Source organism: Ochotona princeps, unplaced genomic scaffold (genome assembly GCF_030435755.1).
Source record: "Ochotona princeps isolate mOchPri1 unplaced genomic scaffold, mOchPri1.hap1 HAP1_SCAFFOLD_293, whole genome shotgun sequence".
In the NCBI taxonomy this organism is placed as follows: Eukaryota; Metazoa; Chordata; class Mammalia; order Lagomorpha; family Ochotonidae; genus Ochotona; species Ochotona princeps.
The window spans coordinates 23,162-45,487 of NW_026700291.1; the positions used below are offsets into that span (position 1 = coordinate 23,162).

The following is a 22,326-nucleotide window of genomic DNA, read 5'->3' on the forward strand; positions in this document are numbered from 1 at the left end:
TGTCAAGATTCCAGAGAATCGTAATGGTGGAATAAACATCAAACTGATTGACGGTAAAGACCCTGAATCAAAGACACCAGCTTGGACCCAGCACAATAGCCTAGTGGCTAAATCCTAGCCTGGCATGCCTGGAATTCAACAGGGGTGGCAGTTTGAGTGTCAGCAGCTCTACTTACTTTCCAGCTTCCTGCTTGTGGCCTGAGAGAGCAGTAGTGTTTGGGTAAAAGCCTTGAAACTCTTCAACCATGTGGGAGATCTGGAACAGGCTGCTGGCTCCTGGCTCCTGGCTTCAGATCGGCTCAGTTTTGGCTATGGCTGCCACTTGGGGAGTGAACCAGTGGATGGAGGATATTTATCTCTCCTTCTTTCTGTAGATCTAACTCTACAATAAAAATAAAACAGAACCTGTAATGTCACTAATATTCTCCTGCAACACACACACATTCTCTCTCAACCTCTCTCTGCATATATATGTATATATAGTAGAGAGTCTGTCAGTTAAGAAAACACTTGGATCCAAAGGGCTCAAAATGCAATAGGAGATCAGTTACGTATGTTTGTTCCTTGTGGCTCATGTGCACATCACAAAGATCTAGACTGGGCAGCACCAAGTGGCCCATCAGGCTCTGTCTTCGCCCTTCTTGCACTGGCACAGTGCAACATTACTACCCAACATTACTGGAGACTTTCAGGGAAGTTCTAAAACAACAGCTTCTGTACAATCCCTTTGAGCCTTTACTAATGCTCCACCAGCCTCACCACCACACAGAGGTGTGCTCCTCTAAGACAATTCCTTAAGACTAACTGCAGAGCTTTGCCTTATATCCTGTCTCAAGGCTAGTATTTTTGGTGTGGATACTGAATTGTTTTGAGATCTTGATAAACCTTTGCTCATTTTCTTTTTGTTTAGGAAAATTCCTGAAATGTGACTGACAGCCAAAGTGATAAGCCAATTTCCCACAGGAAAAAAATGTGGCTATTGGACTGCCTCATTTGGATTCATAATGACTTGTAGACACTATGTGGCACAACACTTAACAGTAAAGGACACTTAATATTAAAAAAAAAAAAAGACTAACTGCAAAGCTGCAGCACCATTTTATGGCCATTGTAAGCCACAACAAGGAGGAAGTGATTATATGGGAGAGAATCAGATTATGGCAAATTACTTAAACAGCAAAGTGTCTGATGTTATAATACACTGTACTCTAGGCAGGCATCAGGCTCCACTCCCTCAGTGAAGAAAGCTGCAACCAAACAACTTCTCAGCTATACACTCTAAGGCCTGGACTTAACAAAACATAAGCAAACCAAACGCCTTAAACTGATTGAGGAAGAGACAAGAGAGAACTACATAACAGGGCCACTGCTGCTACAGGATTTCTCTAAGTAGTCAGAAAGAACTTCACATCTCTGCTTTCGCAAACCCAGTTTATTTTTAAATTTCTGCATGTGCAGAATAAATGAGGCTTCACTTCCTTCCGCTGCAAAGAAAAACTAGACAAGGAGAGGGACAAAGGTTTCAGTAAGGTACCCTGAGGTTCAAATTCCCACCTCTAATAAGTACAAGCTAAGTAAATTGTCTAATTTAAAAAGCAATTCCATTTCTTTAACTGTGAGTTAGTGATACCATTAAATAGCTAATGTGGTTATGGGCAGGGTAAATGAGATAATAGGGTGTTTGACTTGCTGCCTGATTTACACTAAGTCCCTTTTCATCTCATTTATTGTTTGTGTTTCCAGGGACAGGCACTGTGGCACACCACATAGAGCTGCTGGCTGCTAGAGGCACCCACTTCCCGTATGAGCACTGGTTCAAGTTCTGGAGGTTCCACATCGGATGCAGCTCTCTGATGTGTCTGAGAAAGCAGTGGAAAATGGTCAAGAGCTTGGTCCCTGCAGCCTTGTGGAAGGCCCTGAAGAAGCTCCTGAATCTTGGTGCTGCACCAGCCCTGTTTCAGCCATTGCAGTTATTTGGTTTGGGGAGTGAACTAGCACATGGAAGACCCCTTTTTTTATCCCTCCCTTTATTTTTCCAAATACAAAAACAAATGTAAAAATTTAGGGCCCAGCATGGAGGCCTAGCAGCTGAATTCCTCGCTTTGCACATGAGTGCTGGTTCTAATATTAGTGGCAGTGGGGGACAGTCCAAAGCCTTGGGATCCTGCACCCATGTGGGAGACCAAGAAGAATCTCTAGCTCCTGGCTTCAGGTTGGCTCATCTCCAGCCAATGCAGTATTTGGGAATGAATCATCGCATGGAAAATCTTCCCCTCTGTCTCTCCTCTCTGTATATCTGACTTTGCAATAAACATCAATAAATCTTTTTTAAAAACTAAAATTCTGGCCCAGTGGCATGGCCTAGCGGCTAAAGTCCTCGCCTTGAACGCCCCAGGATTCCATATGGACGCCAGTTCTAATCCCGGCATCTCCACTTCCCATCCAGCTCCCTGCTTGTGGCCTGGGAAAGCAGTCGAGGATGGCCCAAAGCTTTGGGACACTGCACCCACGTGGGAGACCTGCAAGAGGTTCTAGGTTCCCAACTTCGGATCGGCACAGCACCGGCCAGTGCGGCTCACTTGGGGAGTGAATCATCAGATGGAAGATCTTCCTCTCTCTCCTCCTCTCTTTATATCCGGCTTTCCAATAAAAACGAATAAATCTTTAAAAAAAAACCCAAAATTGTAAACAAAGGCATCTTTTTAAAATATGGAAATTCATACAGTTTTTTATAATATCCATTTGCATAAATTTCCAAACACTATGTCATATGCATGCAGTTAAAATGCAAAATGAACATAATCAATGTTGAAATATCAGTCTATATTAATTTGTTGGCCAGGAGCTAAGGAAGTAGATATATTCCAAGGTCCAAAGTCTTAAGGATTACTGCTGCTATTTAAGAATTTACCCAACTGGACTCTAGCATGTGGCCTGCTGCCACATAGAAAAACAAGCTTTTGAAATCCCAATATTCTTTCTGCATTTTCTGCTTTGTTTTTGTTTGCTTGTTTCTAGTTAACTGTATCATGCCCATATTTCTCCACAGAAACAGAGTAAAAGACTCTAGAATGAAAAGTGTTCATTCCTCCATTCCACATACAGAAATGGCATCTCCTCTACATACCACAAACTAAGGGTTAGCAAATGCACAAAAAATGAAAACCTCAGTTACACCCAGCTTTTATCAAGCCACCGTGTATTTGAATTTCAGAATGTTGGGCAAACACTAGTATTTCATAAACATGCAAATGTTGGAAGACAAATTTAGGAAAACTCTCACTACCAAGCCTAGCACGGTAGCCTAGTGACTCAAGTACTTGTCCTAAATGCACCAAATTCCCATACAGGTGATGGTTCATGTCCCGGCTGCCCCACTTGCCATCTAGGTCCATACTTGTGGCCTGGGAAAGCAGTTGAAAATGGCCCAGAGCCTTGGGAACCTGAACTTGTGTGGGGGATACGAAAAAGGCTCCTGGGTCTGGATCACTTCAACTCTGGCCTTTGCAGCTACTTGGAGAATCAACTATCAGACAGAAGACTTTTGTCTCTGTCTCTCTTCCTTTCTGTAAATCTGACTTTCCTAAATTTTTTTTTAATCTTAAAAAAATTCTCAATACCATGAACTTACTCTTTTATGAGAAATATAAATCTTTACACTTTATAATGAATTTGCACAAAATCTAGAAATGAGAAATGTTATCATTTACCATCAGGGTATGTGGCCCAAAAAGTCAGTTGCTCTGTGTCCTAGTTTCTTCATTTAAACAACACGCACGCACACACACACACACACACACACACACACACATTCTCCTATCATGTTCTCATTGTACTGAAGTGATACAGCCAAAGGAACCCTGAGAAAAGCTGGCTCCATACTATTAATATTTTCTGTCCCTAAACTCTGAACAAATATCTTTATGCATTATTTATCCTCTAATATTTTATTTCAGTAAGATAATACAGTGACTGGCACCATGGCATAATGTGTAAGGCACCATCTGCAGCACCAGCATTCTATGGGATGCTCCACTTATGATCCAGCTCCCTGCTAAGGTACTTGGGAAAGCAGCACATCAGGGCGCAAGGGCTTGGGTCCCTGCACCCATGCAGGGGACCTGGAAGAAGCTATGTGCTCCTGGCTTAGGACCAGCCCAGCTCTAGCCATTGTGTTGATTAAATGAGGAGTGAACCATAAGATGGAAGACTCTCTCCCTCTCTTTCTCTCTCTAGGCAACTCTTTACTTAAAATAAATGATTTTCTGAAAATGAAATATTTTGTAGAGTTCTCTCTTCCATCCATTCCACCCTAGCCTGTAAGAAACAAACTTAGTGAAAATAATTTGGGCCCAGCACAGTGGGTCAGTGACCAAATCCTCACCTTGCATGAGGTGGGATCCCATAGGAGTGCCAGGTTGTTTCCTGGCTGCTCCACTTCCCTGCCAGATTTCTGTTCGTGGCCTGGGAAAGCAGAAGAGGAGGAACCAAAGCCTTGGAACACTGCACCAACAGGGGAGTAGAAAAAAAAGTTTTCTGGCTTTTCTTTTTCATTGTGGTCACTTGGAGAGGGAACCAGGGCACAGAAGATCATTTTCTCAGATATAGAGAGGAGGAGAGAGAGAATAAGAACTTCTGTCTGCTGGTTTGCTCCACAATTGACCACAATGCCTGGAGCAGAGTTGATCTGAAGCCAAGAGCCAATTTTTAGAGGCAAGTGAGATACCCAGAGAGGAAGAGAGACAGAGAGAGAGAAAAAGAATCTTCCACCCACTGGCTTATTCCTCTAGCACCTGCAATGGCCGAAGCTGAGCTGATCCAAAGCCAGCAGCCAGAAACTGTTTCCTGGTCTCCATGTGGGTTCAACATTGCAAGACTTTGGGCCATCCTTGACTGCTTCCCAAGGTCATAAGCAGGAAACTGGATGTGAAATCCAGCAACCAAAACATAAACCAACACCCATATGGAAACCTGGCACTTGCAAGTACTTTAGCCACTCGGCTACCATGCTGGGTCCTAAACAGTAATCTTGAAGAAAAATGAAAATGATTTGAGGAAGCACACAAGGGAATGGTCCACTATGAATTGGAGTCGGAGAGTGCCCTGAATGCATTGGGGGAGAGCTCAGCTCCATCTGCCCACCCAGATAGAGACCAGAAAATTTTACACCAGTTGCTTTCAAAGTTTCCCTTACACTGAAAAAAAAAAAAAAAAAAAAAAAAAAACAATAAAAAAAAAATCCCCACTTCTTTTCAGATTATCAAGATCTGACATGTAATTCTAACAGTTTTAGAAATTTTTTAAAAATGATGAAGAAAATATCACTCATTTTCCCTCCTCTCAGAAACTGTTCTGGAATTCTTCTGCCCTGGTTCAAGCTGATACCTACAACACCACCATCTCACATCAGAGCACTGGTTTGAGCCCTGGCTGCTCCACTTCCCATTCCAACTCTCTGATAATGCTCCTGGGAAATGTCCCTGCACCCACATGGGAGACCTGCATGAACCACCTGGTTCCTAGCTTTAGCTTAGCCTAACCACGACTGTCCTGGTCAACCAGGGAGTAAAACCAGCTGATGCAAGATCTCTTTCCCTCTGTCACCATGCCTTTCAAATCAATCAATCTGCCATGCCTTCAGTGGAGGATCTCTTGTTCCTTCTACTGTGGCCCCCAAGAGGGCATGGGTGCCTGACAGCTCAGCCTTAGACAGGCAGATAGGAGTGTGCAGCTGGCCCTGGGTCAAACCCTGCACTGGGTCACAGCAGGCTGTGGGATGAAGTCACACAGGAAATGGCACCAGGAGTCCATCTTGCAAGCACCACCAGAGTAAGAGTGACGAGTTTCCACATCCAGCCATGCATAGAGGCAGCAAAGGCAGGGGCCAAAGGTCAAGAACAAAGGACACTACACACAGGGAAGCTCAACCCACTTTTTAAGATTATAGCACTGATGTTCAGGAACTGGGGTAGAGGGGAAGGGGAGATGAGGGAGGGGAAACAGCAGGACCCCTGGAATATTCCAGTCCCTGACTCGGTGGGGAGCAGGGGGTAGATGGAAGCAGATCTACCACTGGAAGAACCCAGTCCCCAACATGGCCCTGGAAAGTGGGTGCGGTACGGATGTGGGAGATGCATGGTGGGTGCAGGGCAAGTAGACCTGGCTCTGGAGCTGCAGGCAGGCAAGCAGCCTGATGCAGACACCATGTCACTGGCCAAGGCTTCTGGTCCTGGAGCAGCAGGCAAGGTGCTGGGAGGACTACAGGTGCAGGGACCCTGGCTGTGCCCCCCAATCCTGGAGCAGATATAGTGGATGCTGGGGGCTGGTGGAGCACCCACGGAACAGGTCTGGCCCTAGAGCAGAGGACTGGGCAGCAGCTAAGCCTGCCTGGTCCTGGAGTGGCTTACAGGTAGGCTGGGAACTTGGGGTGGGGTGAGATGGGGGATGTATTGGTGTTAGTGAGCTGGCCTGACCCTGAAGTGAATGGCTGGCAGTCGAGAGCAGAGGAGGCACCGCCCAAATTAGCCTGGTTCTGGAACAGTGGCCGTGGCGGTGGACCAGGAAGGCTAGAGCCCCGGGGTCAAAGTGCAGCTAGCCTGTCCTGGTAGTAATGGTGGAGTTGGCATTTTAGATGTGTGGCTGGCACAGAGAAAAGTGGCAGGTGGGCCAGAGCCCAAACTTGCCTGTCCTTGGGGCAGCGAGAAGGGAGGAAGGACTGAATGACTAGATTTGTAGGGTTGCCAGGCTTGGGACCCTGGAGGAACATCAGATGGTGTTGAGTGCTGGGGGAACATGGCTGGCTGAGTATGAATGGCCCTGGAGTCAATGGTAGGCAGATGGGGACCAAGGATCCCAACCAAGCTGGCCTGGTTCTGCAGCAATGAGTAGGACAGCAGGGTAGTTGTGTTGGGTGTGTGGGGGATTCTGGAAGAGCTATCGTGATTCAGGAGCAGGTGGTAGAGCTCAGCCAGGATGGGGGTCCTGCGGAACTGGCCTGGCCCTGGAAGGCCTCATGGGGGCTTGCTAGATTCACTGGCAGGAGTGCTAGAGGCACAGAGTACACAGGGAAAGCAGGGCTTGCCCTGGAACTGTAGGCAGAGCATGGTGCCTGCAGGATGGGGGCGTTTGTACACTCGCTAAGCTGACCTGTCCTGGCACTGGAGCAGTGGGCATGGTGGCAGGGCTCCAGACAGAAGCACAGGGTGCAAAGAAAGCAGTAGCATAATGTTCCTGGTTAGAAAGTGGCTGGTTGATCAATGGCTGTCAGACAGAGAGGGTTGCTGGCTGAGCCAGCCTGACCCTCGAGTTGGGGATGGGGTGGGCAGGACAAGCCAAGCCTTCCAAACCCTGAAGGGTTTGATAAGCAGGCTGGGGCATGGAAGTTCCACCTGGAATCATCTGACCTGGCATTGGCAAGGCTGGGTGGCACAGTGGGTGTGTTGTTGTACATGTTGCTCTGGCCAAGCTGGTCCATCCGTGGTGTGACAGGCAGTGTGCCTGGAGAAGCCTGAGGGACGCGTGATAGGCAGGCTAGAAGCATAGGCTTTGCCAGCTCTGAAGAGCTGTGCTTGCTGCAGCAGCCAAGGCAGGAACTCAAGAGGTGCTGAGGGTCCAGGGAAAATGAGGAGCAAGATGGAGAACAGGGATGCCAAGGTTCCTGGCAGAGCCAGCCTAGAGCTAACACCCTCCTGCAGTGTTACCGCCCACCCAATGTGCACCCATTGAAAACATGGCAACCTCCTGTGGCTGTCCAGTGCACCTGGTTCCTAAGGCTTTATACTCACTCTTTCCACAAAAATGTATTTAACTTTCACACTAATGTCACCCTCTGAAAGACAAAGAGCTGACCCATGCTAGTTAATCTGTTTACCTGCCTCCTTCATAAACTTTGCTGTTTAGCAAATAGGCTGGAACCACAGGGTCATGGGAATAAGGGGCCCAGGCCTGGGCTGCACTTCTTGAAAAGAGGCTCAGGCTGCAGACATCCACCTTTCCCTGGTTTCTCTGCCCACATTCCATTACTGCTAGTCCTCACCTCTCCTGGAACTCTTGAAAGTACAAATTAGAAATACAAGACATGCTAGAATTAGCATCTTCACTGTCCCACCCACACTGTGACATAGGGTAAGGAATACAAACATACAGGGGACATGCACAGGGGCTTCCTGTCCTCAAAGACTGCACGAATCGAGAGAATAGCAGATACTGGAGAGACAAAAAGTCAGAGTACCAGAGTGATGGCAGCATGAGACCAAGAGAGTGAGCCCTCCCTATCAGGGGCCATTGTGGGGGCTTGTGAAGGGCATGGTTACACAACGATGCAATACTTCCCCCACTCAAGTTCCAGGTGATGATAGGAGAGTGTCAAAAGTGGGCAGAAGGGTGGGCCTATGTGCTGGGGTGGGGTTTGGCTTCCAAGCTGGTGACCATGAACGAGCTACCTACCCCACAACACTGGGAAAAGGAAGCCACATGTCTCACCTCTTTTTTCTATGTGAGTTAGTAGCCATTACTGGAAATTGAGAATAAGTTTCTTTCTCTCTGCCCTTGGGGTGAGTCATGTGAACCCCTCCCTGAGATGGTGCTGAATGGACACAATTTCCACCATTAACTCAGGTTTTTCCTCCCTTGGTGCCCCTCCTGTTGCTAGGCCAGGCCACCTTCCTTTTGCTTCTTAAATAAACCCTGCTTTGCAAACTGGAGCTGTCTACATGCACATATTTTCATGAGACAGGAATAGGTTGTTGCAGTGTTTTGTATTGATTTCCCTACCACACTAGCCACTTTGCCCTGCAGCAGCAGGATGGCTATGGGGCAGACAGGCTAGAAATGAGTGTTGTGGGGCCAAGCCCTCCTGGCCCTAGAGGAGCTTCCAGGCAGGCCAGGGGTGTGGGAGATGAATTGGAGGGTCAGGTAAAACAGCAGAGTGCGTGTGTTGTTTGACTTGGGACTCAAGGTGTGCAGGCTGGGGCTGCAGGGTCACCGGCAAAAGGGGCTCAGCCCTGGAGTGGCTGGCAAGCACACTGCCTGCCGAGGGAGTGGGGTCACTGGCTGTGCCTGACTGGCTCTCGAGCTGCGGACAGTGGATGGTGTGGCAGTGCTCCTGGGCTAGAGGTGTGCTGGTGCTAGCTATCTGAGCCTGGCTGTGGATGGGCAAGTGGAGCAACTGAATGCATATGTTGGAAGAAGGCCCTTCTTTCTGCTCTCCTCCCATGCAATTCCATGAAATGGAGGACTACAGTGCCATAGGAGCAGGGACACCAGCCAGGATGACTTGGCTATAAAGCAGGTGGCAGGCAGAGAGGGGACGCACAGTGCACCCACTTCTCCAGCTTGTCCCTGGAATAGCAGCCAGTGGGCTCCTTGGGCTCTGGGCTTACTGCCATGATCCATTGGCTCTGGAATGCAATGTGTACTAGGGCAGAAGGGGATACTGACCAAGCAGCATGTGCGGCTGTGCAGCCTGCTAGCTAGGGCTGAGGAGTACACTGGCCTAGGAAGCTTGGGCGACATGTCCCTGGAGCAGATGGAGTGTGTGCTCAGGACTGTGAAGTGCTGTCTGAACAGGTCTGGCCCTAGATCAATGGTAGAGGGCAATGGTGAGGTTGGGTTAGAGGTGTGTGGAGCACCAGTTGAGCCCACCTGACCCTGGAGTAGCTTACATCCAAGCTGGGAATGGGGAGCGGTGTTAAGGGGAGCAGGGTTGTAAGCAGAGTGGACATATGTCAGGCTGGAGGCACAGGTGATGCCAGCTAAACGTGCAACAGTGGTCTATGAGCTACCTGGCAAGGCAAGCCAACATTGCCCTGTTGTGGAAGGTGGGCAAGCAGCCTGTTGGGGGTGCCAAGTGACTGGCAGAGTCCACCTGGTTCTGCTGCAGCAAGTGGAACAGCTGGGCAGGCATGCTGGGGTCTTGGGAAGAGTGGGCCTGACCGGGAAGCAGTGGGAGACCTAGAGGTATAGGGGTCATCAGACTGCCCCTTTTGGCTCTGGAGCAGGTAGCAAGTGGGCAAAGGGAGCGGGGGGCACCATCCAAGCTGGTCATGCCCCGGAGTGACCATCCTGGGTCATATTAGAGGTGCAAGATAGGAGGCAAGCATTGGCTGATTCTACCTGCTCTTGAGATACCTGTGGCAAGGAGGGTCAGGTGGGCTAGAGTTAGGGTGTCTCGCCAAGCAAGCCTGTCCCTGCAGCAGGCGACAAGGCAGGAGTGCTGGGGAAATGTAGGTACTGGGGGGGGGGTGGTTGGCATTGGAATGCACGCCGTGTGGTGCATGAAGGCTGGGATCCATATACTCTGGCCCAAGCAGCCTGGCTTCACCCTGGACAAGAGGTCATTGTGTTGGGTGGGGTGGGGGTGCAGGGGAGGCAGAGATCAGCCCAAGCTACCGAGCAGGGCAGCAGCTGGTAGGCAAGAGGCTGTCTGAAAAAATACGTGGCTGAACCCACCTGGCCATAAAGCTGTGGACTGGGTGGGTGTGCTACAGCCTCATTGGGGATGTAGGCAGGGGATGGGCGCAGTCTAACAGCCTGGGCCTGGATCCAGCACCAGCAGGTTGGCAGGGTGTACTTGCCAAGGGGCAGGTTGCTGTGTCAAAGATGACCTAGCCCTAGAGAGCCTGCGGAGTGACAGGGTAGGCTGAGAGGTGGCGCAGGGGACACTGACAGAGCTGTCTTGGAGCAGGCAAGGACGGCTGTGTGCAAATAAGGCGCTGGCTGAGATCATGTGGCCCTGGTGCAGTGGGCTTATGGGAGGGGGCATAGTAGAGACTCACTGTGGGCCAGCATAGCCCAGCTGGTCCTGGAAGGGCTGGCATGTGGCTTAGGGAAGTTGGTGATGCTGGCAGAACCTCATGAGCCTGGAATGGCAGGCAGGGCAGGCTGGCCACAGATGCACCTTGCGGTGGCTCAGCCATGAAGTGAGCAAACTAGATATCAAAGCACCAGGACAGGACAGAGAATGAGCTCTGGGAAGAGTCTGCTTACACTTCCCAGGGAGATCCTCACTTACCTGATTTCCCACGGTTCCAGGCTTGGGGCATCACTCTCACTGGGGACACAGTGCCCAAGGGGGGTTCACTGCAGTGATGGAGGGAATCCTAAGCAGCCAGAAATGTAATAGTGAGGATCTGGGAATGCTTCACAGCCTGCAGTGTCTCCTCCAGCTTCTTAGCTCTCCGATGCAACCACACATTCAAGATCAAGTAAATGCTGTGGCCTCTGTGAATTTCTTTTAACATCAGATGTGCTATATTTGCCTAATACCATATTACTGTCAACAACTAATCACAACACAATTCCATTATTTCATCATCTGCAATTAGTAGTGGCTTCAGAGTTAAGTTTGAACTCGACACACTGGTGCAGGTTAATGTTAGTGGACAGCAGTGTTAGCCCTTTCAGGTCTTTTTCAGCCCTTTCAGCTATCTAGGGAGGTCCGTGTCAGTATCTCTGCAGTTAAAATTCTCCTCTTGCATGGGACAGTATCCCAAGTAGGTGCCGGTTTTAACCCCAATGACCCTGCTTCCCATTCAACACCCTGCTTGTCCCCTGGGAAAGCAGTGGAGGACAGCCAAAAGCCTTGGAACCTGCACCCATGTGGGAGACCCAGAAGAGGCTCTGGGCTCCTGGTATTGGATTGGCGCAGCTCAGGCCTTTGCAGTTACTTGGGGACTGAATCAATGAACAGAAGATCTTCCTCTCTGTGTCTCTCCACTCTGTGTATCTGCTTTCCAAAAATAAAATGGAATTTAACAGACTCTTATCCCAGACACTGAGCACAAATGATATTAACTTTTTATTAAAACAGTCAAATACACTCACAATTTTTTACCCTTTCTACCACCAGAATTGGAAAATTGCAAATATTTGTAGGAATTGCATGACAACAGTCACAAATACACTCACAAACTGATAAGTGCTCTAGGCTACCAAAATTTTACTGTCACACTGATTCTTTGCTAGTACAAATTATCCTCTGACTAAACCAACCTGTGGATGCAAAATGAAACTGCTGTGTATTCCAACCTCACTACCCAGGAGTTACCTGGGTCTTTGCCAAGGTTTTACTCCCTAGGTAGCCAAGGCTGAGACAACCCAGAGTGCATCAATCATTTCTTTAGGTGACATTAATATGTCACCAAGAAATGGAGCTCTGGATGGGTAAAGAAAATATTAATGCTCCAAGGGGTTAACTACATGAACTAAATGGAACACAACAGATGCCCTCCAGTTTTAGGGCATCAGCTGCCACTCTGAATGGCAACCGCCCATTCTACTGCTATCTTTCAGGGGGAATTAGTGAGCCAGAGGATAAGATAGACATGTTTGTTTGTTATAAGTATTTTGAAACTCAGAAAATCTAAAAGAGTGTAGTGAGAACCATGTAACTGTTTCAATAGGGGATCGAAATTTGAGGAGTTTCCAACAGCTTAATTTAGTTTTTTCCTTACTTACAGGCAGACTTTTTCCTCCACTCTGTCACTTCCCATATGTCTGTAACAGCCACAGGATGAAAAATAAGTCAGATTTTTCACACTGGTACGCAAGCCACTGTCTGCTGCTTCCCAGCCTGTCCAGTAGCTGCACACTGCATTTGCACAGAACTGAAACCCAGGCATTCTGATGGAGACACAGGAGTCCCAATGTCATCTTAACCACTGTCACACATACCCACAGGGCAGTGATGCCTTCCTATCCTGTGTCAGGTGGGCATTCACTGCTTTTCTCCCATGCCTACTGTTCACAGCAAACAGTTCTTTTAAACAGCTAATGCTAATTTTGTGACATAGGGGAAAAAAGAAAACAACTTACTGAAGTGTATCTTGGGAGAAACAGTGACTCCTGTTGTGATTTTTCAGGACAGAGAGCAGCACTTGGCATTGAGGCAAGAGTTCTGGACATTCACAGATTTATTCCCTGCCTTAATGCTATCTACTGAATCTGACTTATTCCCTCTACAACTCATGGGGACATTCAATCCTATTTGTGAGAATTTAAGGGAATGGGTGACAACATACCAGAAGCCATCAGGATAAATCAGTAGTGCTGCCTTAACAGCTCCTTTGTCAGGTTCTCCTAGAGAAGCCCCTTTGTGTGAGTCCCCGTGCATTCCCTTGGCTTGTCTACAAGGGCGCTGTGCCACCCCAGGCCTCTGCCAAACACAACGCCAGCACCACATGCTGCCCCTCAACCTTGCAGCAAAACTCGGAGGAAAACAAGGCTGTTTGTTCTAACTGCTGGAGTCTGTGCTGCTCTGGTGTCAGCAACAAGAAAACTGCCCCAGACCCTTAGGAGGAGCTTCAATGAGGACTGAGCTGGGGGCCTGAGACGCTCTTCATCAACTCAAAAAAATTAGGACAATAACAACAACAACAACACCAAAAAGCAACAACAACAAAAAGCTTTAAATAAAGAAAAAAGGAAATCATGCCCAACATGAAGGTCGAACTGTCCCTGGGCACCCCCCCCTCCTCACTGCACAATGGGTTCAACTGGGAGTCCTAGTGTTCAAGGTCAGTGCTGCAGAGTGAGGAACCCAAGCTCCCCCTCCTGGCCCCCTCCCGCCCTGGGGCCTCAGGAGATACTCTCACACACTCACCCTTCCCAGCTTCCGACGAGTCGGGGGTCCTGCTGAGGCTCCTGCGGGGAGGGAGCTCATGGGGCAGCACTGCCTCAACCACCTGTGTCTCTCCACCAGCACAACCAGCAACGCGGATATGGCAGCACCCCACCAACCTCCCACCTGCTGCCACAGGGCTTCTTGGGCTCCCTGATTGGACCACTCCCACAGAACTTGACTACGCATGACATCACAATGCGCAGCCAATCAGAATCACAACGTGTAGAGGGGCAGTCAGGTAGGATTCTGGAGTGAGGGGAAGTGAGGGGCGGGGCTTCACCTCAGGCTGGAAGTGGCCTCTTCTCTTGCAGCTTGAGCCTTCCAAAAGCAGGGGCTGCTGTCGCCTCTCGCATCAGTCCACCTCCTGGCCTCTCTGCATACTGATCAAGCCTGGAAACCAAGAAATGTAGGACAATAGTCTGCAGATACACTTCACCGAATTTTCATTAGTCTGCTACTTTTCTTCTTTATATTGGCAGTTTTTTCCATTAGTTCATTTCACTTTTTTAAAAAATATTTATTTATTTTATTACAAAGTCAGATATACAGAGAGGAGGAGAGACAGAGAGGAACATCTTCCATCTGATGATTCACTCCCCAAGTGACCACATAGGCCGGTGCTGTGCAAATCCAAAGCCAGGAACCAGGAACTTCTTCCAGGTCTCCCACACGGGTCCAGGGTCCCATTGCACTGGGCCATCCTCGACTGCTATCCCAGGCACAAGCAGGGAGCTGGAGGGGAAGTGGAGCTGCCGGGATTAGAACTGGTGCCCATATGGTATTCCGACGTGTTCAAGGCAAGGACTTATGCTGCTAGGCCACGCTGCCACACCCAGTTCATTTCACTTTTTAAAGTGCAGATTACACAATCACAAAAATGTGTAAGACACAGCCAGAAGAGGACTTGTCCAGATTCGATCTAGCAAAAGACAACTTGCAGTGATATATGTAATTCATATTATATCTGTATTTCATATTTTATGCACTATATATGTATTTCTACACTTGATCTTAGCCAAAAGGCTGACAAGCGATTATATATGTATTTCTGTACCTCGGTTTCCACAATTTGTGATTTTTGGTTTATGTTCTAAAACATTTTTTAAGGGATATTTTAAAATTTTTTGTGGGAAAGTCAGACATACAGAGAGAAGGAGAGACAGAGAGGAAGGTCTTGCATCCACTGATTCACTCCCCAAACAGCTGCAATGGTCGGTACTGCACCAGTCTGAAGCCAGGTGCCTAGAACCTCTTTCAGCTCTCCCACACAGCTGTAGGGATGCAAGGCTTTGGGCTGTCCTAAACTGAACTCCCAGGCCATGACCAGGGAAATGGGAAATAGGGTTGCTGGGATTAGAACTGGTGCCTAAATGCAATCCTGGAAGGTACAAGGCAAGGACTTAGGCCACTAGGCTGCTGTGCTGAGCCCTGTTTTAAAATAAATTCTAAGTATTTCAGAAATTCTTCCCATAATCGTGTGAATGATTACATGTTTTATGAAGGGTGATGTTTATATCCCAGAAATGGGTTATTTGCAGGGCGTTTCTTTCTTAATGACTTTTACTATTTTTTTATTTTGATGTTTGTTTGTTTATTTATTTATTTGTTTGTTTGTTTATTTAGAGACAGATTACATAGAGAAGGAGAGACAAAAAAATGAATCTTGTCTCTGCTGGTTCCCTTCACAAGTGGACACAACAGCCAAAATTGAGTTGATCTAAAGTCAAGAATCTCATCCAGGTATTTTATGTTTGTGCAGGGTCCGAAGGCTTTATACCATCCTCAACTGCTTTCCCATGCCACACACAGGGAGCAGGATGGGAAGTGGAGCAGCTATGAATGAACAGGCACCAATATGGGATCCCAGCTTTTGCAAGCTAACACTTTAGCCACTGAGTGATTGTGCCAGACCCCCTAATTTTTACTAATTTTATTAACAGATTGCCACAATAGCTAGTTTTCAGTATATGCAAGCACTCATTTGAGGCTATAAATGGATCCTCACCTACTGGGATTAGCCTTGGAAATTTTGCTCGTATTGGAAACCTGGAAGAAGTTCCTGGTTCCTAGGTTAGGATCAGCTCAGCTCTGGCCATTGCAGCCACTTAGATATTCCTTGTGCCTACAGCATAAGCTACTTGGGTGTAAATGATAATGAACTGTGTGACCAATAATCAATATTTCCCTCCACTCTCTCCCATCTAAGTCACACTGTGCTCCAGCTACTTCTCACATCTCACTCCTTCCTTCACCCTCCTCTGTCTGAAGTTCCCTAGCTAGCTTTCCTCACTGAGAACCTGAGCAGCCACAACCACTTATCCCTCTCCTTCTCCCTCTTCCTCTGCTTGAAACTAGTTATTCCAAGATTTAAGCATTTTCTTTTACTTTTCTATGCTTCACCCACCCCACCCCTAATCCAGAGGGGTGGGGTACAGAATAAGCTAAGTAACATCTACTTACAAACAAAACAAAACAAAATGTTACTTGCCAAGCTTGTTCAGTAACTTGCTAGAACAGAGCCCTCCAAAAGTAATAAACATTCAATTAGATTTCTACGCCTTAAATTTTGATTTAGGGCCCAGCGTGGAGGCCTAGCAGCTAAAGTCCTCACCTTGAAAGCACCAGGATCCCCTATGGGCACCAGTTCTAATCCCGGCAGTCCTGTTTTCTATACTGCTCCCTCTTGTGGCCTGGGAAAGCAGTGGAGGATGATGACCCAAAGTCTTGGGACCATGCACCCGCATGGGAGTCCTGTAAGGAGGTTCTTGTATACTGGTTTTGGGTTGGCGCAACACCAGCCATTGCGGTCACTTGGAAAGTGAACCATTGGAAGGAATATCTTCTTCAGTGTCTTTCCTCTTCTCTGTATAACTCACTGTGCTCTAAAATTAAAATAAAATTTTTAAAAAATGTATTTAAGTGAGATAAATATTTTCTTTTGTTAATTATTATTTCATTTTATGACACGGTATCATAGGCTCTGGGATTCCCGCAATCCCTCCTCAGCCATCCCCCCATATTGAATTCCTCCATATTGTTACAGTGGCACAGTTCATATCCAGCCATGATTCTGTCATTGTGGGCAAAATCCATGCAGAGAGTCCAGCATCCCATTGTCCAGCTAAATTCAACAGTTTCAATTGGTGACCCTCCTTGGTACAAAAGTAGAGCTGGCAGAATATCATCCCCTTCAATGAAAAGCCACTACACAACTTCAACAACACAAAGAAACATGGAAATTCACAACATCATGAAGTTAATTAACATGGTATTGAGTAACCCATTTGTTAGGAATTGCAAGTTCTTAATCACATCCTGTAACTACTTCATTACATCACAATTGTAGTATATACACAGTCAGTTGCTAAAAGCCTCAAAATGCTTATATGGTATGATTCAGCTGGCTCATGTCTATTTTCATTTTTATATTTAGCAGCTTATAGTATTCAAGTGTGATTTTTACTGAACTTTGCAAAATTTAGGATAGTCCAAACAGGCTTATAGCTTTCATAGCCATATGTGAACTATCCAGCACAGAGCAAATTTTGGAGGGGTGTGCAGAGAAATCTTCTATGCCTTAGTGAGGAGTAACTGATCTTTGTGTTCTACCTAGTAAGGTATATGGAAGTCCAAGCTTTTTCCTAACTGTTCTAAGCTTTCCTTATTGGTCTGTCTCTGTCTATCTGATCTAATTTTTTTTTTGGGGGGGGGGCAGGTGGATTTACAGAGCGACCCTGATGGCCATTGCCAGAGAGGATGGAGAGAAAAAGTTGGAACTAAGTAAAGACCAGAGAGAGCTCCTCTCCTGAGTCCTGATAGAAGTTTACTGTTCTTCTGTTTCTGAGGACTGCTCAAGGCTCCTCGTTGTTGCTCTGATGATGTTAGATCCCGTGAGGAAGGATCTGGGCCTCTTCCATCCAATGTGGGAAATCTGATAGGTAATAGTTGTCCTCAGAGTTTTTGGCTTATGAGGGTGTCCCAATTCCCTGTGATCTCCTTGGCAGTTGGGATATAGTCCTTGGTACACATATTGATATTTCTTGGTGATGTACTGGGAGTCTCTGGGATCCCCTCCTGCTCCGTGCATATGACCTCCTGTTAAGAGGCTGTCAGGATCCAGGATCACTCTTGGATTCCACTGTATGTCTTTATAGTTTTTGCTAATGTCAAATGCAGATTCGAGTCTGGTGTCTGTAAATTACCTGTTACAATCTTGATAGATTGTATTTAACTTCTTCCTCACACATTCTAAGAAGGAGGAAGATTTCTCTGCTCTCCTGAGCCATTGAAGATTAACATAGAGTATAAAAAGCATATCAAGCGTTTCAGTTCTTTTTTTTCTTTTATACATACATATATTTAATTTTAAATATTTGAATTATGTGTTACAATTTCATATTGACTGGTATTTTCCCCCAAAGTCCCACCCCCGACAGATATTCCCCATTTTACTACAGTGGTACAATCCTCCATGAGAAATTGTAATTCCATCAGTCTCTTATTTAAGTGTATCCGAACATTGCTGGAGCAGACAAACTCAAACTGTCCAGCATCCCATTCTCTACACTTTTCCCAGAATTTCATTGGAAATCCATCTTTAATCTGGATACAGGGATGCATGTTGCATTATATCCTCACATCTGGATATGGTAGGCCCCACTACCCCATCACTATACATTTCCATAATTGAGAAACCATGAAACAAGGTCAACAACTGGTATGAGCTAGAACAACAGCCTCAACAACAACAATGACAACAACAAACTACAGCTCCATGAACAAACACACCACTGAGTAACCAACACATGGGTGACAAGAAGGAGATGCAAAAGTCTCTTGGGAAAAATGATGCCATCATATAGTCCTGAGCTGGCAATGAATTCAACAAGAGAAAAGAGCATTTTTGCTGGGATCCTATATGGGCACCCAGTTCTAATCCCAGCAGCTCCATTTCCCCTCTAGCTCCCTGCTTGTGGCCTGGGAAAGCAGTGGAAGATGGCCCAAAGCCTTGGGACCCTGCACCCGCATGGGAGACCTGGAGGAAGTTCATGGTTCCTGACTCCGGGCTCCAGATCGGCACAGCACCGGCCATTGTGCTCACTTGGGGAATGAATGATCAGACAGAAGATCTTCCTCTCTGTCTTTCCTCCTCTCTGTATATCCAACTTTGCAATAAGGATAAATACATCTTAAAATAAAGAGAGAGAGTATTTGGAACAAATACAACTGAAATAATAAACTTCAAAACACATGGAATGCAGCCAAAACAAAACAAAAACAGTATCGATTGGATTATTGAAGTTACATATTCCACACTGGTTTCCTTATATAAGAGAGAATATGTGATTTTTGTTCTTTTGTGACTGAGTTATTTCACTGAGCATAATGGTCTCTAGTTGGGACCACCTGGTTGTAAATAGAATGGTTTCATTGTTCTTAATAGCTGAATAATATTCCATGGATTAGGTGTACCCCAGTGTCTAACCACTCTTCTTTGGATGCACATCTAGATTGTTTTCATGTCTTTGCTATTGTAGCTTGTGCTATTGTAAATAGGATTACAGATCCCCTTCTCATATGCAAATTTCATTTCCATTGGGTATATTCCCAGCAGCAGGATAGCTGGGTTGTATTGCAGATTTATTTGCAATTCTCCAACCATTCTCCATGCTGATTTCCACAGTGGTTGTATTAGCCTATACTCCCACCAGCAGTGAAGGAGGGTGTGTTTCTCCCCACATCCAAAGTATTTGGCACGATTCACCAGTCCCAACCTGTCTTCACTTCCCGAGCTCCCCATGTGAACCCAAGTTCTCACCTGGCTGCTGCAAGGGCTGATCTGTGGCTGCTTCTGGGTCTCTGGTTGTCCTTTGAGTCCGAATCACAGCTCATCAGTGGCTGCTGGATTTTCTGTTCCCTAAACACCGCTCAGCTGTTGTCACCTCTTCTCTGTGTGCAGGGGTTCTCCAAGTACCTCCCTGCTGACTTCCTGGCCCCTTACTTTTTCTGTAATCTGCTTTCTATACCTTAGCCTATCTAATAATTTTCTGTCATCTCAAACATGTCTACGCCCTTTGCCGACCAGTGAGATTTTCTAAATGTAAACTTAAGAATTCCTAGCCTCTTGTGCCCTAAGAGCAATGTTTGTGCCTGATTAAGTACAACTCTTTTTTTTTAAGATTTAGTTTATTTTTATTGCAAAGTCAGGTATACAGATAGGAGGGGAGACAGAGAGGAAGCTCTTCTGTAGGACGATTCATTCCCCAAGTGGCCACAAAGGCTGGTGCTTGCCGATCCGGAGCCAGGAGTCAGGAACTTCCTCCATGTCTCCCACATGTGTGCAGGGTCCCAAGGCTTTCTCAGTCCACAAGCAGGAAGCTGGATGCGAAGCAGGACTCCCAGGATTAGAATCAGCACTCGGACGGCTGTCTATTAACTTGTTCAAAAAAGTATCAGGAGTTGTAAAGGCAGAGAAAGAGTGTTTGCAAAAGGGAGAAAGTAGTTTGCTACCTCTTTAAGGACTGAGGGGACAAGAAGAGGAGAGAAAGAAAGGCAGAAAGAAGTTTGAGTCAGGGGCTTAAGCCTTTCCAAAAAAATAATCACAACAACAATAATAATAATAATCGCAGTCGGTGGCGGCGGCATGGGCCTGAGGCGGAGGGAAACACTGCTTTTTTGAACCCGATTCCAGTTCGCTTCCCTTTCTCTCTCTCTCTCTATCTCTCTCTCTCTCTCCCTCCTCTGTCCCCTTCCTTCCTCCCCTCCCCAAATTGCTCTCCTCCACCTGGTCTTCTCTCCCAACCCGTGATCCCCAATCACCTGCCGGCCCGCCTCCCCTACACTTCCTCCTCCTCCTGCGGTCCCCCCACCCTCCAGTTTCCTGTCCCGCCGAGGGTCTCCGGCCTTCAGCGGGCCGGGCCCACGCGCACAGCGCCCGCATGTACAACAGATGGAGATGGGGCTTGGCAGCGTGGCCTAGTGGCTAAGGTCCTCGCCTTGATCCCATATGGCCGCTGGTTCTAATCCCGGCAGCTCCACTTCCTCTCTATCTCTCCTCCTCTCAGTATATCTGACTTTGTAATAAAAATAAAATAAATCTTTTAAAAAAAAATTAAATGGCCTAGTGACAACAGATGGAGACAGAGCTCAAGCCGCTGGGCCCGCAGCTGAATTCGGGGGGTGGCAGCGATGGCAACGCCATGGAAGCGGTGGTCGGCAATGGCAACCTAAAGGCCCAGGAACACCTTCATGGTGTGGTCCCATGGACAAAGTCGCAAGATGGGCCAGGAGAACCCCAAGATGCACAAGTCTGAGATCAGCAAGTGTCTGAGCCCCGAGTGGAAACAGTTGGAGATGGCGAAGCGGCCCTTCATCGCGAAGGCCAAGCGGCTGAGGGGGCTGCACAAGAAGGAGCACCTGGATTATAAATATTGGCCAAGGCGGAAAACCAAGACTCTCATGAAGAAGGATAAGTACACGCAGCCCAGAGGCCTGCTGGCCCCCAGCAGCAACAGCATGGCCAGCGGGTTTGGGGTGGGCAGCGGCCTGGGCGCGGGCGTGAACCAGCGCATGGACAGCTATGTGCTCGTGAAGGCCTGCAGCAATGGCAGCTACAGCATGATGCAGGACCAGTTTGGCTGCCCGCAGCATCGGGGCCTCAATGCGCATGGCGTGGCTCAGATGCAGCCCATGCACCGCTATGACGTGAGCACGCTGCAGTACAACTCCATGAGCAGCTCGCAGACCTACATGAACGGCTGTCCCACCCACAGCATGTCCTAGTTGCAGCATGACACCCCCGCAATGGTACTGAGCTCCATGGGCTCGGTAGTCAAGTCCAAGACCAGTTCCAGACCCCCCCCACACACTCCTGGTTACCTCTTCCTCCCACTCCAGGGCACCCTGCCAGGCCGGGGACCTCCAGAACAAGATCATCATGTACCTCCCTGGAGCAGAGGTGCCAGAGCCTGCCCCCAGGTGAGTGCACACGTCACAGCGCTACCAGAGCAGCTTGGTGCCCAGCACGGCCATTAACAGCACACTGCCTCTCTCGCACATGTGAGGGGCGCCCACAGGACAGCGGACTGGAGAAGGACTGGGGGTGGGAGGGGAGCTTGGAGGGTGATAGTGAAGTGGGGAGTAGGGGGAATGACATATTCAGGGGAAAATGGAAACAAACAAAACAACAACAACAAAATAGGAAATGAGAGGGGTGCAACAGTAGAGAGTGAGAAGGAAGCATGACAATAAAACAAGCGCATGCAACAAAAATCCTGGTATGTTGACAAAGATGCAAATTTCATTACCCACAGCAAATGACAGGTTCAGAGGGGGCTACCAAATGTGAAGAGAATTAATTAGATTTGGACATTTTTAAAAAGATTTATTTATTTTTATTACAAAGTCAGATATACAAATAGGAGAGACAGAGGGAAGATCTTCCCTCCGATGATTCACTCCCCAATAACACAATGGCCGGTGCTGTGCCAATCCGGAGCCAGGAACCTCCCAGAGGGATGCAGGATCCCAAAACGTTTGGGACTGCTTTCCCAGGCCACAAGCAGGGAGCTGGATGGGAAGTGGAGCAGTCAGGAACTGGCGCCCATATGGAATCCTGGCACACTCAAGGCGAGGACTTTAGCTGCTAGTCCATGCCGCCAGGCCCAGATTTGGACATTTTAATTATTTTAAAAATTGTATAAAAG

The 22,326-nt window shown here is 47.5% G+C and overlaps 1 pseudogene; it reads left to right on the plus strand.

Moving 5' to 3' along the window:
• Window positions 1–20,754: 20,754 nt before the first annotated feature.
• On the plus strand, window positions 20,755–21,683 carry LOC131479289 (transcription factor SOX-2-like; annotated as a pseudogene).
• The last annotated feature ends 643 nt before the right edge of the window (window positions 21,684–22,326 follow it).